Raw genomic sequence first — 11,103 nt, 5'->3', positions numbered from 1 at the left:
CAGGAGGAGATAATTGGGATCCTTGTGTGCAGAAGAGAGCAGTTGGTGAGGAAGGTCTTGGCTGCAAGCGAAACAACGGCCTTTGTTGCAGTTCCTCCGCAGCCATGAGATCAGTTTGTCTAACAAAGCTCTGCAGGTTCTGGTTTGTAAATGTGTCTGTGTTGTGCAGGAAGGATTCGAGCCCTCTGTTACGAGCACTTGGAGCAGCTTTCCCTTCTCCCTTTCAGAAAGGCTTTTGGCCATTTCTCCCTCAGGCTGCTTGAGAGCTGAGTCTCCAGCAGAGACGTAGAGCAGAAGGTCACGTCTGTCACAGGATTAACTCCTGTCCCTTTGGATAGAGTTTCACAAGCCTCTGGGGACATGAAGGCGATCTGGGGCACTTCTTTCTTTGCTTCCTGCTGCCTTGTCAGTGGTGGTACCATCCTGGTGAATAAGCTGGAACAAGAGTTCCTGAGCAGCCTGGTGGAGGTGTGTGCCTCTTGCTGTAGGCAGAGGGAAGGGCTGGCTGTGGTCTCACCCCAGCGCCACGCAGGGCCAGGAGCATGGCAGTGCTGAGCTAGAGGGCTGAGAGAGGTCCCCTTGGGCAGCCGGTTTAATCACTTGTCCCTAAAGCCTCCTCTCCTTCAATCACCAGTGTATCTGTGGTTCTGATTTCTGCATTCCTCCTTCCCACAGCATCCCTCCCCTCACCCGGCGAAGAAAAGAAATGAGACAACCCTGATGTTCTGCATAGCTGCCTTAATAGCTTTTGCTTTTCTGAGGTTGAAAATGAGCCTGTGTTGGGCTGCAAGCTTGGCCTGGGAGCCGGGGCACTCTCTTGTGAATACAGACACTGGCTTCAGCGGGTCTGCTCGTGTAACCTGCTGCGTTGGCTTGGCTGAATGTGCACAGGCAGCGTAGGTGTGATTCACTGCTGCATGATAAAGCGCTTTTAGAAGTTGTAACCTGCAGCTCAACTTCCCCTTGCTGCCAGAGCCTGCCTTGGGCAGCAGGTGGCAGGAGAGCTTTGCTCGGCTCGGGTTTTGCTGCTTGCACAAGGACACGCAGGCTGGCTGGCTGTGCGTGCAGCTTATTGCTGCAGGGCCTTTCCAGCTGCAGTGCAAGGGTCTCTCCCCTCTGAAGGTGACAGCTGCGTGTCGTGCTGGCTGGAAGTGCTGCAGGAGCCTTCCACGTGTCAGCTCTGCCTTTGTGGGTTCATGGTGTAGCTGCCTGGCCTCAAAGTGTCAGAGTGTGCCAGTCGTGATGAAAGGCAAAACCGCTGCGGCTTTGTTCTGTCTAGAGCAGAGGCAGCGAAAATAGCGAGTTCCGTATCCGTGCTCCTCCTTCCCCTCCTCTGTTCACCTTCTGATCCTCAAGGCCTGGCAGGCTGGCGGGGTATTTCGGGAGCAAGTTCCCACTGCTTTTGTTTTGAGAGGGGGTGAACCCGGAGGGGTGTGCAGAGGCTCTGGGTGCTGCTGTGCTCCGCTGGGCCCTCTGCATCTGGTTGCATCAGTGCGTTCAGAGAAGAGCAGAATAAGGCCATGGAGAGTTTCAGCTCACGGCTCTGAAGCCTTTGGGGGGAGGGGAGGGGGTGAAAAAGAGGAGAAATTAACGCATTGTGGCATCTAGAGGAAGATTAAAAGGTGTGGCAGTGCTGGGCAGGGTGGTGACAAGCTGCTGCTGCTGATGTGCCCCGGTCCTGTTTGCTCTGTGGAGGAACTCAGGGAGAGCTGGCTTTGCATCTTGGCTCCAGATGCTGAGAAAGGTGGAAAACAACCTGCCCGGATAGGAATGCTCCTGGTGGAAACGTTTTGGAATAAACACAGTGCTTGCAATTAGGTCGCAGAGCAGCATTGCCCCAGTGGCCGCAGCGTCTAATTAATTCTAATTGAGGGAACATGAGGCAAGTGAGTTACGTGCTCGAGCTGCGTTGTGCTCCTGCACTGTGCTTTGCGTTGTCAAAACACGCACAGCTTTGGCCAGCTGGAAAACAGAAGCATCAGAGATCCTCCTCCAGCCCGTTTGTTTGTGTTGGGCCGGATACCATCGCTCTAAATGTGCTGTGGTTGCGCTATTTCGGTCCGTGCTGCCTTGTCAGGTGTTTGTTCGGTGGCAGGAGGAGCAAGAAGGACAGAACTGGCTGTAACCTGGGCTGCCAGCTCTCCTGCACGGTGACACGGGGCCGTGCAGTGGGATGGATGGCAGGGATACAGGGAAGTTGTACTGGGGAGAGAGCAAACTCACATGTGAGCTTGCTTGGAGCTGTAAGCTGCAGGAAAAGGCTGCAGCTGGCTCAGCGTTTGCTTGCAAAGGACGGCTTCTTATTGCTTCTTATTAATTAAAAAACCAGCGGAACTGAATGGGAGCGTTGGGCGTCGTGTGGAAACGGGGGGTGGGGGGGGGTGTGTAATCTCAGCTAGCTAGTTTAGGAAATGGGTGACCTATGAACTCTGTCTCGTAGCTGGGTGCTCAGCTCCCAGAGCTGCAGGCCGGGCGGGCAGTGCCACGCTGGAGATGTGGGAGCTGGCTTTACCAGCACGGGAGCGCTACTGACTTTTTGTGCTAAATGAACGTGCGTAGGGTCGTGGTTTTTTTTTTTTTTTTTTCGTTTGGATTGAGGTCTTTTGGTGGCTTAATGAAAGCAGTCTGCCCTATTTTTTTTTTTTTTTTTCATCGCCTCGTGTTCCTGCTCCCCCTGGGCCGGGTGTACCCTGCGTGTTCCGCGCTCACCGCTTCGTTCAGCAGGCTCTGAGCAGCAGTCGCTCTCTCTTAAAGTCGTTCTCAGTGGAAACGAAGGCGAAGCAGCAGAACCCTGCTTGGTGCAGACCGTGCTGCAGAGGGGCAAGGTGAGCTCTGCCTTCTCAAGTGCCACTGCACATCCAGCACCTCGCCGTCACGCTATGTGAACGCGGTAGCTGCGGTTTGAACGAGTCAGCTGCTCTGCCTGCTTCCCCAGCTGCGGGCTGGGGCTCTGCCTGTCCCCTGCTTTGTGGCTTGGAGGGGAACGAGCTGTACAGAAGCCGGGTGTGACTTTGCAACACTTCGCCTGCTTCACCCCAGCCACGCGAAAGCTGAGCGGAACGCGTGTGGTTACTTCGACACCCGATCGTTGTTACCCAAGGAGCCTTTTCCAATTTCAAATAATTAAAAAAAAAAAAAAAAAAAAAAAAAAAAAGGAGGTTCTGTGAACTTATTTCTGTTTGCTTCTTTCGTTTCGGTCCGGAGCAAAGGGGCGGATGGGCCTCACCTTGCCTGCCTCCCGCTTCGTGTTTGGGGAGCAGCGTACACCTCGTGCTGCAGAATCCAGCTCCCTGCAGCTCCCTTTTTCTCTCCTTTCCCCCTCTGTCTGCCACACGCAGCTCCAGCTTTTCCAAAAAAAAATAGCCGTGGTGTTGACAATTTGGACTCTGGGTCTTTGTCTGGTGCTGTGCAGCTGGACGGAGGAGGCCCAGCTCGCTGTCAGCGGCCCAAGTGCTGCTGTCAGCGGCTTCGCGGAGCGGGTGTTGTGCTTCCAGCTCCACGACTCCGTTCTGCCAGGAGCTTTCTTGGCAGATGCTGCTTCACGCGAATCTTGGAGCACTGAACCATCAAAGTTCACACACGAGCTTTTAATCTGAAGCTGGCTCTGCCTCCTTCGTGCCACTGGTTCGGTCCGGGCTGGGGTGCACCGTTACGGGTCCCTGAGTGCGGTCAGCTGTGAATGTGACCTCGTCTTCTGCTGCCATCTGTTAATTTTCTAAAGGCACATCTGACCCCGTCCCTTACGTGGAGTGTTCTGTATACAGTCCCGTAGTCCTTTAAGCCTTAGCAGGGAAAAGTAGTAAAACACTCTGAAGTAAGCAGGCGGTAACTCCTACCATATGTTTGGCCTTTGAGGATCGCAAACGTGATTTCTTCAGTGGCAGGATTTCTGAACGCCAGCCATGTGCAGCTCCCAAATGCTGGCTTCAATCCTCCCTCCCCTTCCAAAGAAACTCAAGAGAGTGGATTGCTTGGTGCTGGGCAGCTCAGCACCTCCTGGGGAGGAATAGAGCAGCTTCCACCCACCTGGGGCAGGCTGGGCTAGCCCTGCTCTGGCAATGGGCTGTGACAGTCACAGCCCACGCTGGTGTGGGCACCGTTTGCAGCTGGTCTTTGTCATTCTCCTCTTGGGGCTGTTTGCTCCGTTCTGCCTTTGTGACGATGCTTGTTCTTCCTCCTTGCCTTGTTTCGAAAACCATTAAGGCTTTATTACCTTAATGAGGAGTTCGATTTCTTGGTTCCAGAAAGGCGGCTCTCCCTTTTTAATGCCTGAAAATGAATTCCCTGAGCACACCCAACTGCGTGCAGCAGCTGGAGCCCTCACCCTGGGGCCAGGAGTGTCCGTGGGTGTCACACAAGGGACACGTTGGGCCTCACCATTCCTCTCCCATGCAATGCTTCTGACTTGTTTTCTTCTGGCTGCTGGGAGATGCGTGCTGCCATGGGGATGGGGGAAAGGGAGGACCGTGCCCGTGTTGCTCCTCATCCCAATGGCTGCTGTGTCCCGCTTCCCCACGTTTAGAGCCACCTAAATGGGGAATTACTCATCCGTCCAAGTGCAGCGCTGTCCTCTCCTCTGCTTTGCTCCCTGCTGCTGGGAGGATGATGAGTAATTCGCTGCGTGTTTGCTCACCCAGCTTCCCAGCAGGGCTTTGCTTTTTTCCTCCTCATCCTAATGCAAAAGGTTAATTAGCGACAAAGCTCTACACGGCTAATTAAAGACATGTGCCATCTCTCTTCGGCTCCTTGCAGTTGTCAGCCTTTTGCTCGCGTACCGCCGTCCCCGCTGACACATTCGTGCGCTAATTAACTTGTGTGCCCGACACAGAGTGGAGCTGGGCGCGGGGCCGAAAGCCGCAGCGTGTCCCTGCCCCCCAGCCCGGCCCTGGGCGCGGGGTCCCCGCGGGTGGCGGCGGAGCGGGGCTGTGTTGCGGCGCGTCCGCAAGGGGGCGCCATAAGACTGCGCACCGCCGCCCGTCGGAACAGGGCCCCGAACGCTCCCGGGGCTCGGCACCTCCGGGACCCGAGCAGCCACGGATGTGGCATCCCAGGACCTAAGCACCCTGGGAATGGGCACCCTATAACTGCGTGCTCCTGGGACCTGGCACCCCCAGGACCTGAATATTCCAGTCCTGGGACCTTGCACCCCTTGGGAAGTGGGCATCCCTGCGTGTCTGGCCACCCCGACGCATGGACATCTATAGCACTGAGGGCATCTGGGGCATCCCCAAGATGAAGTGAACCCTCTGGGCCACCCCTGGAATCCATTCACCCCCAGCTGCTCCTGCAGTAGTGCCATGGGGTGCGAGGGTGGGGGCACCTGGGGAGCCCAGCGTGCAGGTTTGCCAGCTACCACACCTGGAGGATGCTGCTCGGGGCGATGGAGGGCAGCGTGTTCTCTGTGCTAAAGATGACGCTTCTGGGAGGGGAAACAAAACACTGACAGTGAAGGTCAAGGAGGTGCTGGGTTTGCTGCCGCCAGCCGTCAGCTGCTCTGAATTATTCAATAAGCATCTTGTTTGCCAGCCTGATGCAATTCCTTCCCTTCAGCCCCAGAGTGGAGGGGAGATGCCTGCTCCTCCGTGTGCTCTGTGCCACCATCCCTTCCCCACCAGCAATCTCAGTCTGTCACCCTGGTACCTGGGGATAACACACCCCCGCTGCAAACATTTCTTGTCGCCTCTGAGCCAGGCAGGCTGCAAACTGCTCTAAATTTATCTCCAAAGTCACTCTCCTCCCTCTCTTCCTCCCTCTCTCACCTCTCTTTGCAGTGCTGTGCTCTGGGGTTGGCTTCTCCCTGTTTTCTCACCTCCTCATCCCTCACCTTGAGGAAAAGGAATCATTCCCTGCAGCTGCCTCTGCTTGCTGCCCTGACCCGTGTCCCTCCATCCCATCCCATCCCATCGCCCCAACCCTGAGCCATCCCTTTTGCAGTGACCCCATTACCTGCCCCTGTTCCTCCACCCACTCCTGCTTCTATCACATGGGGTGAGGTGTGATATCCCGCACAGCTCAGCTGTTGCTGCCTGGCTCGTGTTGCTGCTAATTAAAAACAAACGAGGAGGGGATGGATGGCAAGTGATGTGCCTGACCCCAGGGCAGCTGGAAGCAATCAGGGACCCCCTTCCTCTCCATGACAAGCAGCAGCCACACAGCAATGGGGATAAGTGGGTGGCTGCAGGCAGCCAGAGCAGTGCAGTGCAGTGCAGTGCAGTGCAGTGCAGTGCAGTGCAGTGCTGCACAGTTCCCCTCTCCCTCTTTGTTTTCTCTAATTGCACAGCCTGCAGGGCACGGCCCGTGCCTTGGGACACTGCCTGCTGCGTGGAGTGGGGTGTGCTGACCGGGACTGGGGAACACAAGCTCAGAAATAGGACTGAGGTGTTTGGACAGCGCTGGGGAGCGCTGCTTGCTGGGGAATTCCATCTCCAGTTGCGATTGCAGCTGGGTTTGTTTCACACGCAGAAGGTGGAATCACAGCGCTGCAGACAAAACCCCGGTGTAATCTTCCCCGCATGACTGGCATTGTGGGGGGAGGATGTGGTGTCCCCCAGACGAGGTGAGCTGCAGCGCCGGATGGCTCCATCATGGCTCCATCATGGCTCCATCATGGCTCCATCATGGCTCCATCATGGCTCCATGCAGCTCCACCAGCAGAATCCATAGGCCTAAAGGAGAACAGGAGCGGTGCTCCCCGAAATAAGGGTGGGTGATGCGTTGCTGCACTGCTCCCGCACCAACACCGCTTGGGCTCGGGATGGCAGAGCCCAGGGAGAGGTGACAGCGGAGAGCTGAGCTCGTCCGTCCTGCTCTGTTCAAAGCCACGTGCAATTTTCAAACAGACCCCGAGAGGGATTTCGCCCTCACGTACAGATCCCGCAGCTGTGTGGGATGGAACGATTGCTGCCTTTTTGCAGAAGCCCTTTGGCTGCCCCTGGGATGCCAACAGCGTGGGCTGCTCCCCGGTACTGTCACAGCCCCAGGTCGGTGCCTGCAGCCGATGCCCATGGGCAGATCTTCCACTCTCCCTCATTTCCCCGGGCTGCAGGTGGGGATGCGCTCAGGGTGCAGCTCTGCCAGCAAATGTGGGGTTTGGGGTCGGGGGGGAAGCTCCAAGCAGCAGATGCCCGCCGCCATCGCGAGGCCCTTTGCTTCCACCGAAAGCTCAGCGTGAGTCGGGCAGCGGCAGGGACCGCACTGCAGGGCTCTGGCACAGCGCACGGGGCTGAAAATAGAAACCTTCGCATGAGCACAAGGGAACAGTGCTCGCCCCGAGGCCGGAGCCTTGAGGCACAGATAAGCAGTTGTTTCCCTGCGCTCTGCAGCAGGCGGATTTTATCTCTTCCTTGTTCCAAGCTCTGAGCTTGGCTGGGATCCGGGCTCTGGGTTTTGTTCTGTTTCTCTGCTCCCGCAGCAGCTGCAGAGCTCGCAGACGCTCGGGGCTGTTCCGTGCAGCTGGAAGGATCCCAGCAGGCAAAACCCCACCTCAGCTGGGATTCCCTGCCCCAAACCCTGCTGCCACCCCACAGCAGGCTCACGTTGCAGGATCCAGATGTCGGGCTGCTTCCAGCTGTTTTACAACGGGGTGACGACAGCTGTGAGCTCTGCTCGGTTGCAGCCCCAACAACCGCACCGTGATATTATTTTTGCCTTCAGACCAACCCTTGCAAATCCCTCCTTTGGTGCCCCGTAGCGCTGCCAACAAAACCAGAATGTTCCATTCTCCCGGCGCCCGGGATGGGAAACTGCTGCTGAGTTGCTGGGCGATGAAGGTTATTAAATGTCAGGGAGAAATAAAGCTGCTTTTTTTTTTTTTTTTTTAATATTATTTTTCCTCCCCTGAGCTGGTGCTGGTGCGTGCTGCGGCGGGAGGTGAGGATGGAGCAGAGGGCAGCGTGGCAGAGGGGGGGACAGGGGGCAGAGCCGGGGGGCAGCACAGCTGGGTTGTGGGTGGGGAAATGGGCGCTGGAAGAGGTCACCCCCTCGGGGGTGCAGGGGTGGCACGTGGCATTTGGTGGCACGGTGGATGGCACATGGTGTTAACAGCACTGGGGTGGCACCCAGTGTTTGCACCCCCTTGGTGACACAAGGATGGCACCCAGCGCTTGGTGGCACAGGGGTGGCACCCGGGGTCTGCGTCTCTTTGGTGGCACTGGGGTGGCCCTGTCCCGGAGCTCCCAGCAGCGCCCTGCAGCGGGGCTGGAACCTGCGGAGAAGGAAAAGAGCCACCAGCAGCTGCGTCACCGCCCGCCCTGTTTGCTTTCTTTCATTTCTTTCTCCAATTCCTCCCTGCAGCGGTACACGCTGGCAGAACCAGCCCCGTGGTGGGAAGCTCTGCGCACCCCGGGACACAGGGGACACCGCTTTGTGCCCACAGGACGGAGCAGCTCGGGGATGTGCTTACAGGTAAAGAGCAAATCCCTGCGTGGGGCTCTGGGGGCAGACCCGGGGTGTGGGGGGGATTTTCTCTTCTTTTTGGGTACGGAGCTCACGAGTTTGGAAGCTTTGGATGCAGGGCTGTTAGGGATGCATCTCCCTGCTGACGGAGCTATTTCCTGTTTTGCTTTATTTTTTGTTGGCTATCCAACACCGGAGCTCTGTCTGCACCTCGTGCTGATGGCAGGGCCCCCCGTGTTCCTTGAGGATGGGAAACGTGTGTGCATTTCGTAGACAGGGGACCCCACGGCTGTGGGCACTCACTTGCAGAGCACAGCTGGGCTTTGTGGGACACACAGCTGTGACTTGCCGGTGGCCTCTCCTCCACCAGCACCTCCCCAAAGGCACACGGTGCCTGTGGCACGTCCCAGCATCGGGTTTGCACAGCAGAGGCGTATCCTGCTGCTGGCATCCTCCCTGCTGCCGTCACAAGGTGAGAGCAGATTGCTGAACGCAGACCTTTGTGCTCTGTGTTTGCTCCTTGTCCATCCCAGCAGGACGGACCCGACCGGCTGCACTGCGCACTGTTGCATCACAACTGTGCAAACACAGTGCATGCACGAGCCTCCTGCTTTCATGCACTGTGCTTGGAAGCAGCCAGGCATGATGCAGCATGGAAGCACGGGGCAGCTCGGCCATCTACAGCCCTGCATGAGGGCAATACAAGCAGCTGCTCTGCTCCTCCTTGCATGCACAGATTGCAGCGCGCAGGGACGATGCTGCACCCGGCTGCAGCTTGAGCTCCCCAGGAATAAGGAAGCAAGAGGATTTTCCCAACTGTTGTGCCAATGTAGGGGCGTCGGGCATGGGAGGGTGAGGCTTAGTGCCACTAAATAGATTGGATTAGGAAGGATTTGCAGAGGGTCCGTCTGGAAGGACGGCTTACGGAGGTGCTTCGCATGTCACAACAGTGCATGGTGTTGCAACGCGGTGTTGCGTTGTGCGGATGTGTCGGGGTGAAGGGCTCTGCTGGGAGGTGCTGAGTGCCCTGGGATGGAGGGGACAGGGGGGACAGGGACAGCTCTGCGCTGCGCTCTGGGCTGGGAGAAAGCAAGGGAGGACACTGCTGGATGAGAGCTGCAAACCTGACGCCTTCCTCACCTTGCAAATCTGACCCTCAGCCCGTGCAGTTTCGGAGGGTGAGTGCCACGAGGCTGCATTGTGCTGGGGGAAACTTTAAATGCGATATAATGTGTTGTGCAATGCTGTCCCGTGCTGTGTGCTTTTGCAGGATCAGGTCCCTAGCTGGATGCACACACAGAGGCTTTGGCCCCATGCAGTTTGCACACACATAGGGCCAACTTTGGGGCATTTCTGGCAGCACAAATGCTACTGGGGCTGGCACACTACTGGTGTTCTTCCCGTGCTCGCTCTGTCCCAGTCCCTGCAGCAGGATTTTGCATCACATCCTCCTGCCCTTGAAACCTTGTCTGCTTTCCGGAGCTGCCACCCCCTTCCCCTGCACGCTGCACAGCCCTGCTGCCCTGTGCTGCATTTTGCTTGTGGGCAAAAAGTGCCCCATAGCCCCTTCCACAAAAGAGGCTCCCAAGATGGGAGGAAAACAGAGCACTTCTGGTGGGTGACAGCCACAGCTGCCCCCAGGGCCTTCATCTGCAAAATGTGGTGCTGGAGCAGTGCACTGCACCCAGACCTGCGGGCAGAGCAGTGCTGCGGGCACAGAAGATCCCTACGAGCACCCCAGGGTCAGCGGGTGCCCATGAGATTCCTACAAGCACTCCAAGGTTTGTGGATACCCACCGGATCCCTACAAGCACACTAAGGTTTGTGGGTACCCATGGGATCCCTATAGGCACCCCAAGGTCTGTGGGTGCCCATGAGATCCCTCTAAGCACCCCACAGAAACCAGTGCAGCAGGAGCAGGTGAGGGGAAGGCAGTAAAGCCCTCCTAATGCTGTTATATAAAGAATTCGGGACCCGGGCTGTGTTTTTACATGCCACTTGCAGTTCCTGACGTCTGAGTTAATTACAATAATCATCCTCAGCAGACCGTCTCTTAGCGATGCTCTCGGCTTCCTGCTGAGCCTGGATTTTGTCACAGCCCCAGCGTTTCCCCCATAGGTGGGGGGCAGCAGCACCCCCCATGCGTGGGGCCAGGTGGGCATGGAGCTGCATCCCATGGATGGCCAACATCCCTGCTCCCCTCTGGGGCAGGAGGGGGTCAGTGCCACGAGGGGGTTCTGCTCCCCATGGGATGCAGCAGATCTGCAGTGCCCAGCTCGCTGCCTGCAGGATGCTCTGCTGCAGGAACTGGGGCTCTGCTTTGAGCTTGGGTGGGTGTGATGCAGAAGTGGGGGGGTTAAATGGGACCCTGGGTGCTGTGCAGGCGCATAGGGCTTCAAAATTTCCCAAATTTCCCTATGGGCATGCGTCATCCTACTGGGGACATCCCTCCCTGGGGTCTCACGTTGCTGATGGAACCCCATGTCCGACCCTGACCCAACCCTCACTGCGTACACTGCTCCCCCCCCCTCCTTCCCCACTTTGAGGCTTGTCTCTTTTGCATTCCAATTGCTATTTTATTCCCGCAGCGACGCAGGCAACGCCATCAGGGCTCCCGAAATAACCGAACGCGGCGGAAGAAAGCTGGGAAAACCCTCTCGGACGGGGGGAGGGATTTTGCATCCTACTTCAGCCGGGCTGTGCGGGGGG

At 57.3% G+C, this 11,103-nt stretch overlaps 1 protein-coding gene across 2 annotated transcripts in view; it reads left to right on the top strand.

Annotated features, from left to right (window-relative positions):
- Positions 8,247-11,103, top strand: part of KIAA0513 (KIAA0513 ortholog) — a 12,838-nt gene continuing 9,981 nt past the window's right edge. For both annotated transcript variants that reach the window (XM_021408701.1, XM_021408699.1), the window contains exon 1: positions 8,247-8,403. The gene's annotated coding sequence lies outside the window, so the exon portion shown is untranslated. The remainder of the gene's footprint in view (positions 8,404-11,103) is intronic.

This window comes from Numida meleagris, chromosome 10 (genome assembly GCF_002078875.1).
Source record: "Numida meleagris isolate 19003 breed g44 Domestic line chromosome 10, NumMel1.0, whole genome shotgun sequence".
Taxonomy (NCBI): domain Eukaryota; kingdom Metazoa; phylum Chordata; class Aves; order Galliformes; family Numididae; genus Numida; species Numida meleagris.
This window is presented reverse-complemented; position numbering and strand designations above follow the sequence as displayed.